The sequence below is a fragment of the Pelodiscus sinensis genome, chromosome 5, assembly GCF_049634645.1.
Source record: "Pelodiscus sinensis isolate JC-2024 chromosome 5, ASM4963464v1, whole genome shotgun sequence".
NCBI lineage: Eukaryota > Metazoa > Chordata > Testudines > Trionychidae > Pelodiscus > Pelodiscus sinensis.
The window spans coordinates 31047881-31068833 of NC_134715.1; positions in this window are offsets into that span (position 1 = coordinate 31047881).

Genomic DNA, 20953 nt, shown 5'->3' on the forward strand with positions numbered 1-20953 from the left:
CATAGCGCCGCTCTGGGCGCTACTGGACCAACCCGGCAGCACCCCAGCTGCTCTGCCCCAGGCGTCCTGATTCAGCCACTGCTGGTCAGTTTCAGCAGCGGCTGAATCAGGATGCCTGGGGCAGAGCAGCTTGGGTGCTGCTGGGTTGCTCCAGTAGCGCCGATGAGCGGCGCTACTGGAGCAACCCAGCAGCACCCAAGCTGCTCTGCCCCAGGCGTCCCCAAGTCAGCCGTTGCTGAAACTGACCAGAGCTGACTACAGGAAGCCCGAGGCAGAGTTGCGCTGCCCCGGATTTCCTGGAATCAGCCGCTGATCAGTTTCAGCAGCAGCTGACTTGGGGACGCCTGGGGTTCTTAAGTTGAATCTGTATGTAAGAACTGGCGTCTAGATTCAGCCTGTTGAAACTGATCAGCGGCTGATTCCAGGAAGCCCGGAGCAGAGCAACTCTGCCTCGGGCTTCCTGTAGTCAGCCGCTGGTCAGTTTCAGCAGCGGCTGAATCTGGACGCCAGTTCCGACTTACATACAGATTCAACTTAAGAACAAACCTACAGTCCCTATCTTGTATGTAACCCAGGGACTGCCGGTAACCACAACAGTAGCCATACAGTTACTAAACAGAACAAGTAACGAAGAAGCCACTTCAGCAAAGTATTTGAGCATATGCCTAACTTGCAAGGGATTTTAAGCATATAATTAAGTGTTTTGTGAATAGGAATGGATCTGAGCATATGCTTAAAGTCAAGCACATGTTTAAGGGTTTTGCTGAATTGGTATTAAAATAATTTATTTCTAATATGTATGTATAGATGAAGGCAGGAAGAATTTTCATTCACTTTCAAGATAAGTGTCTCAATGGTTTGGATGGGAATTAACAAAGGTGCCTGCAAAGATTAGAAAGTCATATCCCAAACAGAGAATATATTAAAATAAAAGTTATTTTATGGACTTCCAGAAGACTGCTATAACAGAGGGAAAAGGTTTGGTAAACAGACAAATCTGAGTTTCAATGAGGAACTTAAAGGGGATTTGGGAAGTCAAACACTAGAAGCTATGATTTGCCTCTAATGTTAAAAATAACCCTGCCACTACATCTTTGCAGCATCAGGCTTATTTTAAACAAATCTAGTTTGCAGAGGCTATTCTGTGTAAAGCTATTTGATATATTAATTGTCCTTTACACAGACAGTACAACTGCAATAACAAACCATATCTGAATTTTATGACCCTATTAATTTTGTATCAAACTTGGGAGCTATGTTTTGTGCCCATTGGCAGGTTTATGTTATAACTCAGTATGGAAAATTATTTTGAAACCGTAAATCATTTGCTTAAATTTTCAAAGTATGCAATAAATGGCATTTAGGAAATTATATAGCATCTTGACAATGATACAACTGATCAGTTTCAGATCATTCTATTTCAATATATAAAATTAATAACAAGGGTGGGTACATATACATATGCATATAACTACAAAATCAAATATCTGAATTATTTTTATGAAAACATACAGGCTACGTCTACACTGGCCCCAAATTCCGGAAAAGTGATGCAAAGCAGGTAAGTCAGAATAGGGAAATCCGCGGGGGATTTAAATATCCCCTGCGGATTTAAATAAACATGTCCACCGCTTTTTTCCGGCTTGGGGAAAAGCCGGAAAAAAGCGTCTAGACTGGCGCGATCCTCCGGAATAAAGCCCTTTTCCAGAGGATCTCTTATTCTTTATTCCTACTTTATTCCTACCTCTCACTCTCTAACTGCTTAGGGACATATTAGATTCTTTAGAGGAATTTTGTCAAATTCCAAGTAAATTATTTATGCTAGTCGTTTACCCTTTATTCTGTAGGCATGTTCAAAGAACTGTAGTGGATTGATCTACCCCTATAACGTACTATCTGTCCCTCTTCCAGGGCAGCTGCAATTTCTGTCCTATTCTTTAGTATTGAATTAGTATTGCTACTTATGTCTAGCGTGTTCCTTTGTTCCACCTGAATCCTTCTCGGTGCTTATTTTAGTTTTCCCCCTGTTTCTAGTTAAACAATCTCCATGCCTTGTCTATTGTCTGTGCCAGAAATGTGGTTCCACTTCAGTTAAGGTAGAGCCCCAAAAGTTGCTTGGTGCCAAATCAATTTAAAACACTCCACTTTCCACCGTCTTCTAAAGTATACAGAGACCCTATTGTTCCTCTTCATTAGCCCTTCATACTCAATAGGGAGCACATCAGAAAAGATTACCCTAGCAATCCTGGACTTAAACATACATTTCATTTCCAGGCTCTCAGCCCCTTGCTTTCACTGGTACCACCATGAAGCATAACCATAGACTTCACCTTGCAGTGACAACAAAAGCCAGCTAAAGAGACATAGAAGAATCTGATATTCCAAACAGGTAGTTTTTGAGTGGCCACTGTATTCCTATTAGGTCACCTTCCCTTCCACTGTGCTGAAATAACATTTCCTGAAACAGCAGTCTTTTTCAGGAAACTGCCACATCTGTAGGGCAGTGTGTAGCAGCAACAGCCATGAAATCCTTATGAAACATTTGAATGATGGAATCTGACAGCCCATCTGATGACCTAGTAGAAGTGTTCTACTCTGTGCCTTAATGCTATACAGAAGTCCTAGATTGAATTCAGAGGCCCAGCCTCCCATATTCTGGGCTGACAAGGGTTGAGAGAACCAGCAGCGAGAGGGAGCATCTCATGACAGTGGCTGCTCTGCAGAATGGGAGTATGGTGAAAGTAGTGAAGGGAAGTTCCTGACTCATTTTATCATTCAGTCCCTGGGATCTCACTGATGGAGGAAATAGTATGTTTCATATCTTTAAACTTTTCCCTTCTTGTCTGCCACAGGACCATTGGTGGCATGGGATGGATTCCATCACATTGATCATGTTTGTACATCACAAGCAATTTGATCTGAGGAAGTGGGTCTGGCCCACGAAAGCTCATCACCTAATAAACCAACTTGTTAGTCTTTAAAGTGCTGCATGGTCCTGTATTTTATTTCAGCTAGACTAGACTAACATGGTTACATTTCTATTACTAAAGTAAATATAGTGATCCCAGAATTCATCTAGCAGAACTGGGCTTTACTTTTAGGGTACACCTGAAAATTCGTAGCTAGAGTCAGCTTCCCTTCAGCCAAGCTTGACATCATCTTCACAGAGGTGACTGCTAGGAGTACTGGTGCCACCCTCAGCATTTGATTTAGCATGTCTTAACTAGACCCACTAAATCTAATCCCAGAAGATTGATCTCTGGCGCACAAGTGAAGATGTGGCCTAACCTACTGTCTCCTGATCTCCATTTAAGTTCAGTTCTCAACAATGGTTGTTTCCCAAGCTTCTAGAAACCTGTAGTCTTAAATACAACATGCCTTGTGTTTAGGATAACTAGGCCCTCCAACCGGAGGGAGGAGGACAATTTGTCTTGGGGCCCGGCAATTTGCTCCTGGCCACTGCTATTGTGGCAGAGGCTGTGGCTGGAGCACTGGGCCCTTTAAATCACTGCAGGAGTGCCACATGCTCCTTGTGGCTCTGAGGGCTGTCAGGGGCCACTGCCATGCTCCAGGCAGTACTGAGTGCTGACTGCCCCCAGCCAAGTTTCTTCCACCCAAGGCCCTGCATCTTCTACGAGCATGACGCTGTTGCTGGCAAGAGTAAGTCTGAGGTCTGACACTGGGTTCTCAAAGTACAAAAAACACTACACAAGCATCTGTCAAACACAAGCAGTTTATTTTCTGACAGCTATCAGCTGTGCCCCTTAACTAAAAGAACAACATGATAGGAAAAGTGGCATTTCTTACATCCCTTTGGCTAGCCAGGAGCCCCATTTCGGCTGCAGATGAAGTGGGAGACTGTCTCAGCTTCCGAGGCGCCGGTACCCAAAGCCCTTTCCATTTAACTTAATGGAGTGGTTCTGGGCAGTCACATACCATTAGGTACCATTTATTTGGACCAACTCTGCATGTGTTAGTTTCTTGGTAACAGCCTCTTCGAACCTAGACAGATTCATTAAAGCATTATATGGACATGGACATAGAATCTCTTTGTCAGAGTGGGTGCAACAGTCACTGGGGTACAGTGCCTTTCCAGCGACTTCAGAGTATGCCACACCTTTTATTCTCATAACGTGACCTAGCCTCAACACTGGCAGGGAGATCACCACTCTCACTAGCTGAGTGTGAGGAATGTCCATGGGTGCTCGCCCACATTGTGCACCAGGTGCTAGAAGGGCCCTTCTATATAGGCCTTTGTATTCTCATGGATTCTCTGTTTCCACATTCCCATGGAGAGGTATTGGGGAGATGAGGGTCTCACCACTTCCATAAGGGCTGAGTGGACTTTGCCATCTAAAAGATCTGTTACGATTCCTTGTATGCTGATAGCTAGAGCTTGCCCCATTCTTACCCTGTTCTTAAGAACTTGGTTAATCGTTCTCAGCTGAGGGCACTTCTACATGGGCCATTGCTTCACAAAGATTTGCCATGCTTCCAGGGTGACCTCTGTCTGTGCTTTAAGTGGAAGGCCCCATCCGGAGTCGGCAGGCCTGACTTCCATGGGCACTATGCCAGTGTAATTAATGTTTGACTTGATTTCAGTATTTTGTTTCTTACCTACAAGATCCCACTCAAGTTCTAATATAGAGGATTGTGTCATTTTTTCAATGCCAGTGTTGTAGTATGCAAAGTAGTTGTGTTTAAATGAGGGGTAGCCCAGCGCCTTGTATTTTCCTTGGCTGTCAGTATGCAGCTGTCCTCCTTTAAAGGTGATTTGGACGCTGGTTGCATTAACTGCAAATACTGTCCCCTGAGAGGATCGCAGCATGGCTTAAGAATGTCTTTCATTATTAATGAGGAACCCATGCAATTCCATGATTCTCTCCAGGTATTTTCGAGGCCTTATAAGGCATCAGGCACCTGGCACCAGAGTAACTGGGCAATCGGCTGTTATTACAGTGGTGAGGTTACTAGTTTCCCTGTTGTTGTGAGCATTGTTGTATGATTCTATCCACAGTTTCTGATTTTCCACTTGCAGATTTATTGTTACCTCTGGCCAAGCCCCTTTCACGGTTAGTGTGTAAGTTTTGCAAAAGCTAAATATTTCATTAGTGTAGCAATTAAAGCAAAGCAAACCCAGTGGAAGCTGACAGCCTCACCTTGCTGGCAAAGGCTGTCAGCTCCCCTAAAGGTAAACAAACATCCCAATACTGTCAGGACCATCTCATATTAGGACTTTTGTCTTCTATAGGCAGCTGTACGAACCATCCTATCCACCTCCTGGGAAAAAGTTTTTTCAGTTTTTCACATTTGCTACCTGGTCATCCTATTTATGTAAGAGGATTTGTGCCAATTCTGGGATTTGGTCATTTGAAACAAAACAAGAGTAAAGAATAACTCTTGAGGAGGAAGAAGAAAAAAAAGGGGAGAAATAGTTTCAGTCTATGACTAATCTGCTATTGCCATCTGTGCAACCACTAGGATTTGTTTTGACATGTCCCCGTGTGTGTCTGGCAGTACTAGATTTCTCTAGCTATGCTATGGTGCTCATCCAAACACTGTATTCCAGATGGAAGTCAAGTCCATTGTGTCACTGCAAAAAACAGAACCAGCTTTTACCATAATTGATACAGTGATAAGTCATTTTAAGGAAGCAAAAAATATTTCCCCTCCACCCATTCCAGTTTTTGTTCCCATATTGTCATTCTAAATACTAGCACAAAGTGCTCCTCTCCTAGACTTCTATGGCAATAATTCAGAGGGGTGGGGGTGCATCAGGCCTGAGCATAGTTCATTTGACATGTACAAATGCTGCAGGGAAAACTGTAGAACACCTGCATAATAATTTTATTACTGAACAAGGCCCTTTGTCTAAGCTGTCAACTACCCTCCTGGAAATCTCTAGTTTTGACAATAACAAGAGAACCAGTTTTACAGATGAATGTTCTGATGCTGGAAACAGCAAGCCCCAACCCATACGGCGAGAGAGTGTGTGACTCGTTCATTCAATGAAGCATAATTTGGCTACAAGTGTTCAGTGAAAGCGTCACTCCTCAAATTCTCAATTCTACTTAAGCAAGCAGGTGTGTTGGGCTTTACATACCTTGCTTCTGAGGTGGTCTTCACTGACAACCCTGCCAAAAAGCAAACATACTAGAACATAATTCCAGTGCTTTATTTTACAGTGCTCTCTTGCTTGCGGTCCAATTACCCTCCCATGTACCCTCCTCACTATGGAGGGGACACCAGAGCCTCAGGTAGTGTAAATCTGGTGGAGCTTTTTATTTCAAAGGAGTTGACACAAAGATATACCAGCCACTGGGCTGGCCTTTGTTTTTCAAAAAGTCAGGCACAAAAGTGTACACGCCCCTGTGTAGTTTATTGTTTAGGCCCAGTTAGCATGGTAAATTGAGTGTTTGCCAGTACAAACAGGCAGTTAGATGTAGGAGCAGCCATTTGCTTCTGCAAAGGAAGTGTGTGTATGTGTGTGCAATTACAGTCATTGTAACTAATGTAGGAAGTCTGTTGGCCATGTGCCTGACTTCTGGAAAATCAGACCTTAAAAATAGTCATGTGGTTACAACAGAGCTGCAGGCTTGCCGGCTGCACAACTGTATGCCAGCTCAGAGGCTGCAAACCTTTGGCCAGGCTGGGGTCAGCTCCCACACATGGTGCGTAAATAGGAGAAGGGAGCAAGGATCCTCCCTCATCTTCCTTTCAGTCACCATTGCCGTACTTGCAGTCCCTGTTTGGTGAATGCAGGGACTGCACCCTGCTTTGGGGTACTAGTTACAACAAAGGAAATCAAAAGGAGGCAAAACATGCAGAACCCCAATGAGGCGATCCCCAAAAGGCACAGTGGGGCTCCATATGCTTTAACAGACACAGAAGACCTGATACTATTTCCTATCTCATACTAGCTCAACTCCATTAATACACATCCAAAAGAATGAAAGCTGATCTTGCCACGTTTGTTTTTCTCGTTCACCTCTTCTTCTTCATTGAGAGTTATTTTTACCCCTATTTTGGTTCAAATGACTAAATCCCTGGCACAGTTAAGAGATCTTCTAACAAAGGCATGTTGCAGTCCAGACCACAGGCTTACAGAAATTGAAACGGAACTAGTGTACCTCCCAGCTGTGCTGAGTTGTGAGCATAGGGTGAGCAGCCCTTTCTTAGCTCACTTCCTGCCCTCCTGCTGAAAGGAGGGTGTCACAAAACTGCTCCAAACAGAATAAGTCAAATCATCTTCCAGGGTAAGAACACAAATCTTACAGATTAAAATGGAGCAGCAGCTTGTTCTAAAGTGAGGTCTCCAGCAAGTCACATTTTCCATTGCTGCTCAGTTGAAAGCACCTAATGTGTCCCACAAGAGGACAAAAAGGATCCAAATTAAGAGTTTTCAGCCATCTGAAGGAGGAGGAGAAAGCTTTGGCAGGTGGATGACAGAGAAATCCACGTCTCTGTACATGTACTGACCACTTTGTATTTATAGTGTCATCATTAATTAAGCCTGACCACAACCATAGACAGATAGTATTGCCATATTTTACAGATGGGTAGTGAGACATGCATAGTAAATCAGTAACAGAGATGGACATAGAATCCACATCTTGCTCCACAGAGACTGCCCAATCCACTTCTGCATCCAAGGCTGCCATATGGACAGAAAATATGATCATGCTCATGAATTTCACCCTCCAATGGTTTTCTAAAACCCACTGTGCTAGCATCTTCTCTTTCTGGTTTTTCAATGTGGCTGTTTTATATGCAAGAAGCAGAGTGATCTAGGGGCTAGGATGCTGACCTGGGAGTTAGGAGATGCACGTTCCATTCCAAGCTCTGCTTCTAACCTGTTGGAAGGCCTTGGGCAAGTCATTTCATCTCTGTCCCTTCATTTTCACTGTTGTAATATAGCAATAATGACATTTAAAGTATCTGTAAAATGCTTTCAGATCTACATATTAAAAGGTCTATATAAGAGAGAGGTGGGCAATAAAACCATGGCAGTTTACCAGAATTAGCCGCTGCTGCTATATTTGCCTGCACCTCCGCAAATGTGGGAAATTGCAGCTTCCATTGGCCGGGAACAGCAATCCACGGCCAACAGGACCTGTGGAGGCATAGGTAAATACAGCAGTGTGGGGGCCTTCCGGGGGTTAACCCTGGTAGTTTTTATCTGGCCCGTGGGCCAGTTTTTGTCCACCCCTGATATCAGCTAAGTATTAATATACTAAGACTAATTTGCTATCGTATCACCTCAGTTGCACGGATGATAGACAAGCGACATAAGGATTAAATCCTATCTTGTTAAAAACATTCCAAGCTAAAGCACCATGAACATTCAGTCTGTCCATCCAAGTCAAATAAGATGCAGCTAGCGCTAATTTAGTTCAGTTGTAGACTGAAGCCCCACATGTGAAATGTGTCAAACCAAGTTAGTGCTAGCTATGTCTTGTTTATCTTGACTATTTTAAAATCTAATCTTTTCATAAAGCATTTCCCGTTCAAATCTGTTTTTAGTGGTGTTCCATCTTTATAGGACTGCAATTATGAACTGTACTTCTCTTAACTTGTTTTTTAAAGGCAGAATATTTTGGATTAGATTCACAAAGTACATAAACATTTATGGTTTGATTTCAGAAATGCAGAGCATCTATAGCTTCCATTGATGTCTGTAGCAGCTAAGGCTGCTGAGCACTTGTGAAAATCAGAGTGCTTTTTAGGATTTAGGTATCTAATTTCAAACAGCCAAGACTGGGAATTTTGCCCTTTGTAGATTGAAAATCTCAGAATCAAAGGCTCCAACTCGAATGTCTTTAAAGGACTGAGCAAGTGGCTGGAATAATATGGATTCTTTCACACACACATGGATTCTCTCTTAGGTTTTATCATTTTTTGCATAATGTCTGATGTTCAGATGAAATCCTCTCCAAAAGTCTTGTAATTCTGTGGCACACAATGGGAAATTATGTTGATAGTGATTGATTACAAAAATGGAGGCTGCACTGTATAATCATATGCCAGAAGAGGGAGCAGATGACATAGCTCAGTTTCCATTTCAAACAAATAGACAGCGGAACAATCGGGAAACTGCCAAAGAAAATTAATTCAGCATGGCTGGAACACCAGCAAAACACAGCTTCAGAAAAGGCTATGGTCATATGTTGTTGCTGCATCAATAGTGAAAGATCTAGGTCTTGTGGGTTGTTATGTTATGTTTTTTGTTTTTGTTTTGTTTGTTTGCTTGCTTGGTTTTTTTTAACCAAGCCATACTCTGCTGTGTTAAATCTGCAATAATTCCAGTGGCTTCAAATAAGTTAGCCTGTGTCATAGATCCACAGAGCATTCTAGGCCTCTGATCTTTATACAGTCTCTCTGGAATGGTACCTTTTTCATGCTAGACCCTAAGATTCTAACTTGTACAAGATAGTCTATGGCTCCCTACTCTGAGTCGACGGCAGAGCACCTACTGTCAACATGCTGTAGTGAGAATACTGCAATAAGTATATCTAAGAACACTGACTTCAGTTATGTCAGTCATGTAGCAGAACTTAGATCAATCACTCCTAGAAAGTGTGGCTTCAGCACTTTCATTCTTCATCCTTCCTTCTTCAGCTGGGTCCAAGAGATCCTATCCCTTCTGTGGGAGACTTGTGGGAACTGTACAGACAGCAGATGTTTTGCAGTGGCACAGAATAGCCTTTTCAAACCAATCCATTGCTTGCTAGTAAACTAGAAGGCAGTGTGTTAGGGTCCCTGGGTTAGAATGGAAAAGCAAAGTTTATATGCAAAGCAATTCTGGCAGCATCACCTACCTCTCTTGCACAAAGCCAGGATTCCATGTCCCATTGTTCTGGGTAACAGCCTACTTAAACAAGGTATGTCTACATTGCAGCAGCACGGTGGAAGTGCCAGCTCAGGCAGACACAGGTGCATGAGCTTTTGTTCAAGCTAAAAAGAACAGTGGAGCCACAGCCACATGGGAAATGGCTTGAACTAGCCACCGAAGTGCAATCCCACCCTGGGTAGATTCTTGGGTGATTAGCAAGAGCCACTGTCTGTGCTGCCACAGTATTAAGGCACTAGCTCAGGGTACGTCTACACTACAGCGCTAGTTCGAACTAACTTAGTTCGAATTAGTTAATTCGAACTAAGCTAGTTCGAACTAACGCATCTAGAACTAAAAACTAGTTCGAACTAGCGTTTTGCTAGTTCGAACTAGCAAGTCCACATTGAGTGGACTCTGAACAGGGCTTAAGGATGGCCGGAAGCAGTGCCGGCAGGGCATAAAAGGAGGACTTAGAGCATGGAGATGCTGTCTCAGGCTAACCGAGGGCTGCGCTTAAAGGGTCCCGACCCCCACCCCGGACACACAGTTCTAAGGGGTGCCCCGCTTGCAAAGAAGTTCTGGCTTGGAGTGCCCTGAGTGCCCACACTGGGCACATCACACCACTCGGCCATCAGCCCGGCTGCACTTGCCGCAGGCTGCCATCTGGGGAGAGGGAGTAATTGGGGGGCTGCAGGAGAGCTTCCACCCCCAGAAGCCCGCAGAGCCAGCCCAGTCCTCCCCATCGGGGGCTCGTACCCCATTCCTCCCTCACCTCCTTCCACTTACCCTTCCTTAGCCCCCCTTCTTATTGATGTACAAAATAAAGATAACGTTTCTTCCAACATTGACTCTGTCTTTATTGAAAAAAAACTGGGGGAGACTGGGAAAAGGAGGTGGGAGAGGGGAAGAGAAAGGCTGGGAGAGGGGAGGGCAACTAACATGATCAGGGGTTGGGAACAGGTCCCAGATGAAGAAAGGCTACAGAGACTGGGACTGTTCAGCTTAGAAAAGAGGAGATGGAGGGGGGACAGGATAGAGGTCTCTAAAAGCAGGGGTTGGGTGGAGAGGGTGCATTCAGAAAAGTTCTTCATGAGTTCCCATAAAGAAGGACTAGAGGACACCAAAGGAAAGGAATGGGTAGCAGGCTTGAAACTAGTAAGAGAAAGTTGTTCTTCTTGACAAAGCAAATAGTTAACCTGTGGAACTCCTTGCTGCAGGAGGCTGTGAAGGCTAGAACTAGAACAGAGCTTAAAGAGAAGTGAGATAAAGTGATGGAGGTTGGGTCCATGGAGTCCTATTAGCCAGAGGGTAGGAGTGGTGTCCCTGCCCAAAGTTTGTGGAAGGCTGGAGAGGGATGGCACGAGACAAATGGCTTGGTCATTGTCTTCGGTCCATCCCCTCCAGGGTCCCTAGGGTTGGCTAATGACGGCAGACAGGCTACTGGGCTAGATGGACCTTTGGTCTGACCCAGTACGGCCATTGTAAGCTCAGGGCTCAGTGTCGGGGGTCTCACTGGACCCCCTTGATTTTCATGCACACCTGGTCCTGGGTGGCCAGGCTGGCAGCTCTCCTGCCCTAGACGGCCACTTTCCTGTGCCTAGTGCGGAGATCGTGGACGAGGTCCACGATGTCCGCACTAGCCCAGGAAGGTGCCCGCCTCTTGCGGTCCAGGGCAAGCTCCCGGGAGCCGCCAGCCTGGTCCCGGCAAGAGGGGGTGGGCTGGGGGGCATCGGGTGGGTGGCTCTGTGCCGTGCCACGTGCAGGGTCTGCTAGCTGGGTGCTGGCAGGCTTGCACCTGGCACGGGCACCGTAGCCAGCCCGTGCCCCTTTAAAGGGTCCGGGGCCGGGAGGGGGGCATAGAGTTTCCCTGGTGTTGGCCAGAGTGGCCACCAGGGAAACCTGGGGAGGGCTAGCCTCCCACTAGTTCGAACTAAAGGGCTACACAGCCCTTAGTTCGAACTAGCTAGTTCGAACTAGGCGTTAGTCCTCGTAAAATGAGGTTTACCTAGTTCGAACTAAGCGCTCCGCTAGTTCGATTCAAATTCGAACTAGCGGAGCGCTAGTGTAGCACCTATTAAAGTTAGTTCGAACTAACGTCCGTTAGTTCGAACTAACTTTGTAGTGTAGACATACCCTCAGTCTAAGTTAATGCAGGTACATCTTCCTGAGCTGGGAATATCATCTCCCAATTGCTGTGTACACACCCACCGACTGCTTCCACTTTTGTTTCAAGGTGCAGTCATGCTGGTTCCATATGTTCTCCCTTCCCATCTCTCCATCATTAAAAGTTAAAGTCCAGGTGTTGGTCTTCCACTGTATGAACTCCACTCACATGTTGGCAGTTCTTGATCATTCATTTATGTCAACACAGACAGACATGCATATTGCCTGGGGGACACCTCTCCAGCCCCCAATCCCAGAAAAAGAAATTAACCCCTTAGCACTAAATGGGTAATAGCACAACAGGAGTGGGGAAACCAGTCATGGCTATTTTTCCATGAAAATAATACATAAATTCCCTACATTTTCCACAGTCTGGCTTTCCTTTATTGTAAGAGAGATCAGATTCTAGTCTTCTCTACATCAAGTCATGAGATATGCAAAATATGCTATGGACTATGCCTTCTGGGGATTTATAGTTTGATTTGACTGTTCCAGGCAGTTTCCTGACCACACTAAAAGCTATAAGAGAAAAGAGGAAATTATCTCCTTGACTTAAAAAAAAGGGGGGAAACACTAAAATAAAAATTGCCCATGGAAATTGTAACAGGCCCCAAGGTAATATCAGGTTGCATTATGTAAATTACATTCGTTGTCATCTTCAGTGTTAGCGGTGTATGGCTGATCACTCTGGGAACCTTTGTTCCAACATTCCAATGTCTGCACTGGCTTTTGTTTTTTGACATATGTTAAATCAAAGGTCACATCTCACCTTTATTTGGAAAACTGTCACAGGACTTCTTTTCTAAAAGATTTAAATTATGTATGGAAAGCTGAATATAAATACCATGATGTGCACTCTCTGGGCTCTGACCTGATCTCCAGGACACTGGTGCACAGCATTTGGAATATATGTTATATCTGGACAAAAATCAGTGGTGCTCCAGCTCTGCCTCAGGCTTCCTGTAGTCAGCCGCTGGTCAGTTTCAACAGCGGCTGAATCTGGACGCCAATTCTGACTTACATACAAATTCAACTTAAGAACAAACCTACAGTCCCTATCTTGTACATAACCCGGGGACTGCCTGTTTGCAGTTATTGTTCTGCCAGTGCAAGTTGTGCACTGCAGTGTACCTTGGAAAAATCTCCTGGGACAGAGCAGCTGGGGCGCTGCTGGGTTGGTCCCGCAGCGCCGCTCCTCGGGGCTACTGAACCAACCCGGCAGCACCCCAGATGCTCTGCCCCATGCGTCCCCAAGTCAGCCACTGCTGAAACTGACCAGCGGCTGACTACAGGAAACTGCTGGGGAGCCCAGTGGACCAGGGAGACGTGGAGCGGCTTTTCTCACCGCGGCTTTGCTCCGCATCTCCCTGGTCTGCTAGAGACACGGAGCGGCTTTTCTTGCCACGGCTTTGCTTCCGTCTCCCTGGTCTGCTGGGGGAGGGCCCCCCCCCAGGACCCCACCCCCCAGCAGACCAGGGAGATGTGGAGTGGCTTTTCTCGCCATGGCTTTGCTCTGCGCCTCCCTGGTCTGGTGGACCCCGCCCCCCCCCAGCAGACCAGGGAGAGGCGGAGCGGCTTTTCTCACGGCGGAGGATGTGGGCGGAGGGACTGCCTGCATCCTCCACGGCAAGAAAAGCCTGGTCTGCTGGGGGGGGGGTGCACTAGCTGGGCGGGGCGCACTAGCTGGGCCCCCTCCCCCCAGCAGACCAGGGAGATGCGGAGCGGCTTTTCTCACCACGGCTTTACTCCACGTCTCCCTGGTCCGCTGGGGGGTCCCCCCAGCAGACCAGGGAGACGTGGAGCGGCTTTTCTCGCCGCGGAGCATGCGGGCGGCGGGACTGCCTCCATCCTCCACAGCGAGAAAAGCTTGGTCTGCTGGGGGAGGGGGCACACTAGCTGCGACCCCTCCCCCCCCCCCAGCAGACCAGGGAGACGCGGAGCAGCTTTTCTCACCGCGGAGGACGCAGGCGGTGGGACCGCGGTGCGTCTGGGCGGGCCTGCCGCCCGCGTCCTCCGCGGCAAGAAAAGCCCCGTTCGTATGTAGGGATCCAACATAAGTTGGATCCACATAAGTCGGGGACTGCCTGTATTGCAATACGCTCAAGCACAAAGGACTTGTGAAGATTCTATTTCTGTTCTCACCTTTTAATTTCTGCTTAGGACAAAATGGGTTTGAAAAATCTCTTAAAATCAATGCTGTATGGGTTCTTCCCTCTGCTGATGCATGCTTAGTTCTCACTGGCTTCACTGGGACCTTCTTGACCCAGTGCATGTTAGAGGACAGACTTAGACCCAAATTGTGTGTTCCACTATTAAAATATACTATACTACCAGATGAGGCCCATCATTGACCGGGCCAAGTCATTTTGCGTAGATTACACTTATAGGAATGTTCAAGAAATTAAATATATATAATAGAATTTTTTATTAATGTGCCTGCAAAAGGGAAGTCAAAGAACAGTTTTAAATGTATAGAATTTTAACTTCAAATATTATTCATTTTATTGAATAATTACTATACATCGTTAATTTGAATCAGAAACTTGTAAAGTTTCCATTACTCTTTCTGTAACTAATTTGAATTATTTTGTGATTTGTAACAGTAAAAATTTTCTTTGCACTAAAATGACAGAAGAATAGATTACTTGATTTTAATGTTGTTAGAAAATATTTTGATGAACACTAATCATAATGGTCATGACTTCTTTCCGATGAAAAACAAAAATAATTATTTAAAGCAGTGTTTCTCAAATTGGTCCACAGACCCACTCTGTGGGAGTTGCTACCAGGCCACTCTGGTTTGTTTACTTACTGGTTCCACAGCCGTGGAGCCTCATGGCTCCCATTGGCTGCAGTTCACGGCCCAGGTCACATTGCTCCCCGTGGCTGCCATTGGCTGCAAATAGCAAACCACAGCCAATGGGAATCACGAGACTCCATGGCTGTGAAGCTAGTAGGTAAACAAACCAGAGCATCCCGATAACAGTTTTTTCAAAGTGGTCCATGGACCACTTTGAGAAACACTCATTTAAACCTTTCACCCAGCATATTCTGGTGTAAAAAGTAATGCATTCAGCTAATTTAAGTGGCAGGATTGTTCATGAAAACTTTGGTATCTCTAGGTAATCACAGAATATGACTTTGTTTTGCACAAACAAATCCACAAAAACTCTTCAAAATATATGAGAGAGATCTTTGTATTTAAAATTGTGACTAAATTTCAATTTACTGTTCTCCAAATATTTGACAAGTGCACGTTTCTCTTCTACTATTTGAATGTTTTAAGTTATAACAACACGTAGCACTGGACTTTTAATCTTCAATGTGCTTTACTAAATCTAATTAATAGTCAGTGGTACATATGCATTAGAGAGGGGTGTGTCCTCTTTTGCAAGGAGAGAAACAGTGACATTGACTTCTCTCCCATTTGTTCATTTAGTGAACATAGACCATAGCTATAAAAGGGGGATTTGAGTTCAATTCCAGTACCCTATTATTTTGCTTAAACCACTAACCCATCTTCATTATCCAAGCACCAATGCAATTTTCATCTAACCAAGAAAAATTTGAACAATCAGCAACCTAAATAAAATCTATGGTTCATGTTAACACCATGTTCATAGTTATATAACTGTCGTTAAACATATTGTCCTAATTGTTGGAACAGAACAAAATATATAAAGTTCCCAATGGTATTATATTTTGCAAAATTAGTGTAACTCCAAAATATGTGCTTTTTTCCTCTTGCCAACTCTCCTTCTGTTTCACCAAGGAGAATCATGTTCCACATGTCATCTGCTTTCTCAGTGCTTTAACAAATGCTCATTCTCCTGTGGATGTCAATGTCTAATTAATTCATCTCATGCAGCTATTACATGCCACTGTATTTATTAACTTAAAAGCAGCAACATCAGCATTCAGCTTTTCAAAAGGGAGAGCTCTCAAAAGAGAGGTAGGGAAAATCTAGAACTGATCAATCCTGTTTTTTCTGTTTTGACTCTTTTTATTAGGTTTAATTAATGAACATGTATACCAAAATATAGCAATATTGACTCTTTCAGAGCACGATTGTTACTGCAGCTAAGGACATAGCTACCTTAATTCTAAACATCTGACTATATTAGGCAACCAAGTCTGCAAAAAGAAAAAAAAAAGTCTGGTATGTCCTCCCTTAGTGGAAGATGGCTGGCATATTTACCAACCTCAGTAGACTCTTTACAAAGCCTGACCACAGTGGCAATTGGTATTTGTAGCCCCCCGGTGTCAACACAACTGATTGTGGTACTGCTGTGCTATGCATTTTTAAGCTTGTGTACCTACATTTTTGGCCACCTCTTTATTCAGGCAAAATTCCCGTGGAAGTTTGTCTTAAATAAGAAAGGAGGTGAGGGCTCTGTTACAGAATGGATTGAGCCCTGTAGGAGGGAATTGGCCCAACCCACCTCTGACTCATTAACAGACTTGGGATGAAGTCTGCTAGAGGGCAGCTGGTCTCTATGTACGAAACAGAAGAAGAAAGCTGTGGTATGGCACTGTTGTAAAGGGGCAGAATACTCCAAGACTGTGTCTACACTGGGCCACTTATTCCGGAAAAGCAGCCGCTTTTCCAGAATAAGCTGCGAGCTGTCTACACTGGCCGCTTGCTTTTCCAGAAAAGCAATGACAATCTACTGTAAAATTGCCAGTGTTTTTCCGGAAAAACTATGCTGCTCCCATTCGGGCAAAAGTCCTTTTCCAGAAAAACTGTTCCGGAAAAGGGCCAGTGTAGACAGCAAAGTAGTCTTTTCCGCAAAAAAGCCCTGATCGCGAAAATGACGATCGGGGCTTTTTTCTGGAAAAGCGCGTCTACATTGGCCACGGATGCTTTTCCGGAAAAAGTGCTTTTCCGGAAAAGCATCCTGCCAATGTAGACGTGCTTTTTCCGGAAATACTTATATCGGAAAACTGTTCCGTTTTAAGCATTTCCAGAAAAGGGTGCCAGTGTAGACGTAGCCCAGGAGAATTTGGAACACCAGCAGAAACTATTTCAGCCAGATAAGGTAGGAAATGACCTGTTCAAGCTGCATTATTGAAGCTGGAGGGGGGAAAGCCTTAGCACTGAGTTTGTTTCTAATTCTATACATAAATTAGAGCCAGAAGATGACCACTTGCAGCTCTCATTGGCTGTGGATTGCCATTCCTAACCAATGGAATCTCCTATTCCACACATCTAAATTTAAAGGTCAGAGGTTTTTGCTGTGTAACTGGTACAGTGACTTGGGCCAAAAACATAGCTGAGAGCCTAAACAGTTTGGAGATAGAGTCTCTATTTTCTTACTGCTATGACTTCCTGTATAGGCATGCAGAAATCCCTTGCTGCCTAATAAACATTATCTACCTTTTATATAACTCTTTTTCATACTGAAAGGAGTATATCAACTCTCAGAAAAGCACAAAGCATAGATTTGCTTTACTTGATTTACCCAGTTGCTACAATTTAAGTTGTCTTCTGAGGAAAAGAGCAAATAGAACAGTTAGTGGTGTTGCCACGTTGAGTTTTACATCAGACCAGAGTCATTCTAAGGAAGGTCATACTGAGTAAACACCATGTATAAGGTGGAACATGCCGTACTTAATTTTATCAAATAAGTTTTTCCAAGAACAGTCTCCTATCATAAACTGTATGCTTTCTGGTATTAGGTAAAGTTACTTATGATTAATTAAAAACAGTGAAAAATGACAGTAGGAAAACTTCAGGTCCCCCCCCATGACAAAAACAAAGGATTTCATTTAAAATAATGGAAGAGCTTCCCATGTATTGAATATACAATCCCAAGTATTTAGGCTGAGGAATTTCACAGATGATTATTCTGCTTTTAGCATGTTGCTCTTAAAATGTACATTGTGTTATATGTTCCTTGTCTGCTTTTTAAACACAGAGCCTATTGGTAGCAGTCACTACTATGGATTTTACAAAGCAGTGTAGATATGCCCTTAGAAAGTACTTGTCACTACAGTGACGTATGCTTTAGCAAGTTAGTTTAGAGATAGAAGGGCTAGTCCCCTTCTTTCAGCACAGATTTGTGAACGGGCTATGCATTCCCAAACACTACTCTGTGATAGAGGCCACGCAGAGCTGCACCACCCCAGGGAACATTCACAGATGGATTCTGCCTTGTAGACTTACAATTTCTCCCCAGGTTCCCTGATTCCCTACCCCCTATTTGGCTGACTTGCTGTACTGGCCCATGTAAAGGGGAGAATAGAGTCCCCCTCCCCCATGTGGTGCAGAGATGGAGCACCCTATGCTCCCCTGAATCCTGGGGCTCCAGAACTTGTTAGTCCTTACGCGGATCATATAAGAGGGGCATGGCAGGGAAAACTCCCCGCTGCTTTCACCTAAGGACCAAATATTGTCTGGCCCTATATCACTAATGCTCTCACAAGAGTAAAGATTATGGTTAAACCCAATAAATCCTGATTTCTATCTCGAATGTCAGTCTACTAGGGCCGGCTTCTGATGCCCTTGCATGCACTGTAGTGCCTTCCTCCCTGGCTATAAAGACTTTGGGGGAGTAAAATTCTGCTTAACGCAAGAAAGGGGTAGTTTAATTCTGCTTGAATTTGCCATTGTCAGTTTTTATTGACATCTGTGAGAGCAGGATTGGATTTAGGGTTAAACTGGGGGGTTAAACTGGATTTCTACTTCTGTGGCACAGAAGTCACTTAGCCCAAAAAGCATTTCAGTTTTCTGCAATACCAGCAAACAGTACAGATGGGGAGTGCTCGTCTTTCCATCTATCTCAGATCAAACCTCATGAGCAAAGAAACATGTCTATATATGCACGGATAGAGCAGCCAACAATTCCAGTCATTGCCATGGGATATGGTAACAGGAAATTACTTTTTCCCATTGTTGATTTATCACTATTAAATTCAAAATTATCAGTCTGGCATTTTCCATAGGGGACTCACTTGCTTTGGATTAAAATGTGGCTGAATCCAGTTTTTAAAAAGTCAGCCCTACAAGTCCTTAATATCTCCGGATATGTCTACACTACAGCACTAATTCGAACTAACTTAATCCGAATTAGTTAATTCGAACTAAGCTAATTCGAACTAGCGCATCTAGACCTAAAAACTAGTTCGAATTAGCGTTTTGCTAATTCCAACTAGCATGTCCACATAGAGTGGACCCTGAACCGGGGTTAAGGCTGGCCGGAAGCAGTGCCGGCAGGACATCAGGTTAGGACTTAGTGTGTGGAGCTGCTGCCTCAGGCTAGCCGAGGGCTGTGCTTAAAGGGACCCGACCCCCACCCCGGACAGACAGTTCTCAGGGGTTCCCCACTTTCAAAGCAGTCCTGGCTTGGAGTGCCCTGAGTGCCCACACTCGGCACATCACAGAACTCGGCCATCAGCCCGGCTACACTTGCCGCAGGCTGCTATCCTGAGGGGGGGGTCAATCAAGGGGTTTAAGGGGGAGAGTTTCCATCCCGAGGAGCCCGCAGAGCCAGCCCAGTCCTCCCCATCGGGGGCTTGTACCCCATTCCTCCCTCACCTCCTTCCACTTATCCCTCCCTAGTCCCCCTTCCTGATGTACAAAATAAAGGACACGTGTTCAAAAATAGAAACGCTCTTTATTTCACAAAACTGCAGGGGGGGGGGGAACTGTGGGGAGACGGGGGAGAGGAGGCGGGAAAGGGCAGGAGAGAGTGTGGGAAAGGGGAGGGGGAAAACTGGGAGGAGGGAGCTGGAAGGGGGAGGCAAGGGAAAGGAGGGGGAGGGGAAACTCAGGGTTTGGGGTGGGGGTCTCACCGGGCCAACTGCCTCCCAGCATGGTGAGGGAGGGGGCCTCAGCATCCCCAGGGGGATGGGGTGGAGGGTGTAGAGGTTGAGGTGGGGGGTGTGGACATATTAAAGAAGAGGGTGTGGGGGTTGAGGAGGAAGAGGTAGGAGGGGGCAGGAATGGGAGGAGGGACAGTAGTTGGGGGGGCAGCAGGCGCAGGACCAGCACGGGGCACCATGCTCTGTAGCAGGGCCTGCAGGTTTAAGGTCAGCCCTCAGACCTCAGCCTCCTGCTCCTGGCGGAGCTGGAGGTCTGCCCGTATCCAGGCCTCCACTGTGCGATGCAGGGCTCGCAAGGACCCCAGGTGCTGGTCCAGGTGCAGCGGATGATGCCCAGCCTATTGCGCCATGGCCCCTGGGTGTCACGCAGCTGGAGCCACCTGCCCAAGGGTGGCATGGCATCTGCTCGCACGTGCACAGGTGTCTGCGTGATCCGTGGAAGGCATGGCCCACACGCGCGGTCTCTGGTCTCCCTCCCGCCTCCCCCCCCTCGAACTACTTAATTCAAACTACTTACCCAGTACGGTTTCCCTGGACAACCCTGCCAACTCCAGTGCTGGAATACTTGGCGGTGGCCCCTCCGGTGTGCCCAGGTCAGGGCCCTCTGGTCCTGGCTTGCTGTCCCCCGGGCTGGCACGGACCGCCCCGCCCCCCCAAGAGTCGGTCGAGGGTGGGGAGGTAGGGGCAGGTGGCAGCCCCTCCTGCAGCGCCGCCCCTGGTGGCCCTGGCGTACGCCTGCCGCAGCTACTTATCTTTCAGGCGCACCTGCTCCTGGGTGCGCCTGTGTCCCTTTCGGGCCATGGCGGCCGCTATGCGCCCGTAGACAGCCGTGTTCCTCCACCTAGTGCAGAGATCATGGACGTTGGGGGCCTGCCCCCAAACCTCAATGAGGTCCATGACCTCCGCACTAGTCCAGGAGGGTGGCTGGGCCCTGGGTGCTGGGGAACTGGGCGGGGGACGGCTCGCTGGCACTGGCTCCCTGGCACATCCTGGGGCCACTGGTTCGGGCCAGAGACTGCTGGCAGGGCTGGCTGTGTGAAGTGCCGTCTGGCCACAGTCTAACTCTTTAAGGGCCTGGGGCTGGGGGAGAGGAGAGGAGTTTTCCTGGTTGTGCCCAGAGTGGCCACCAGGGGA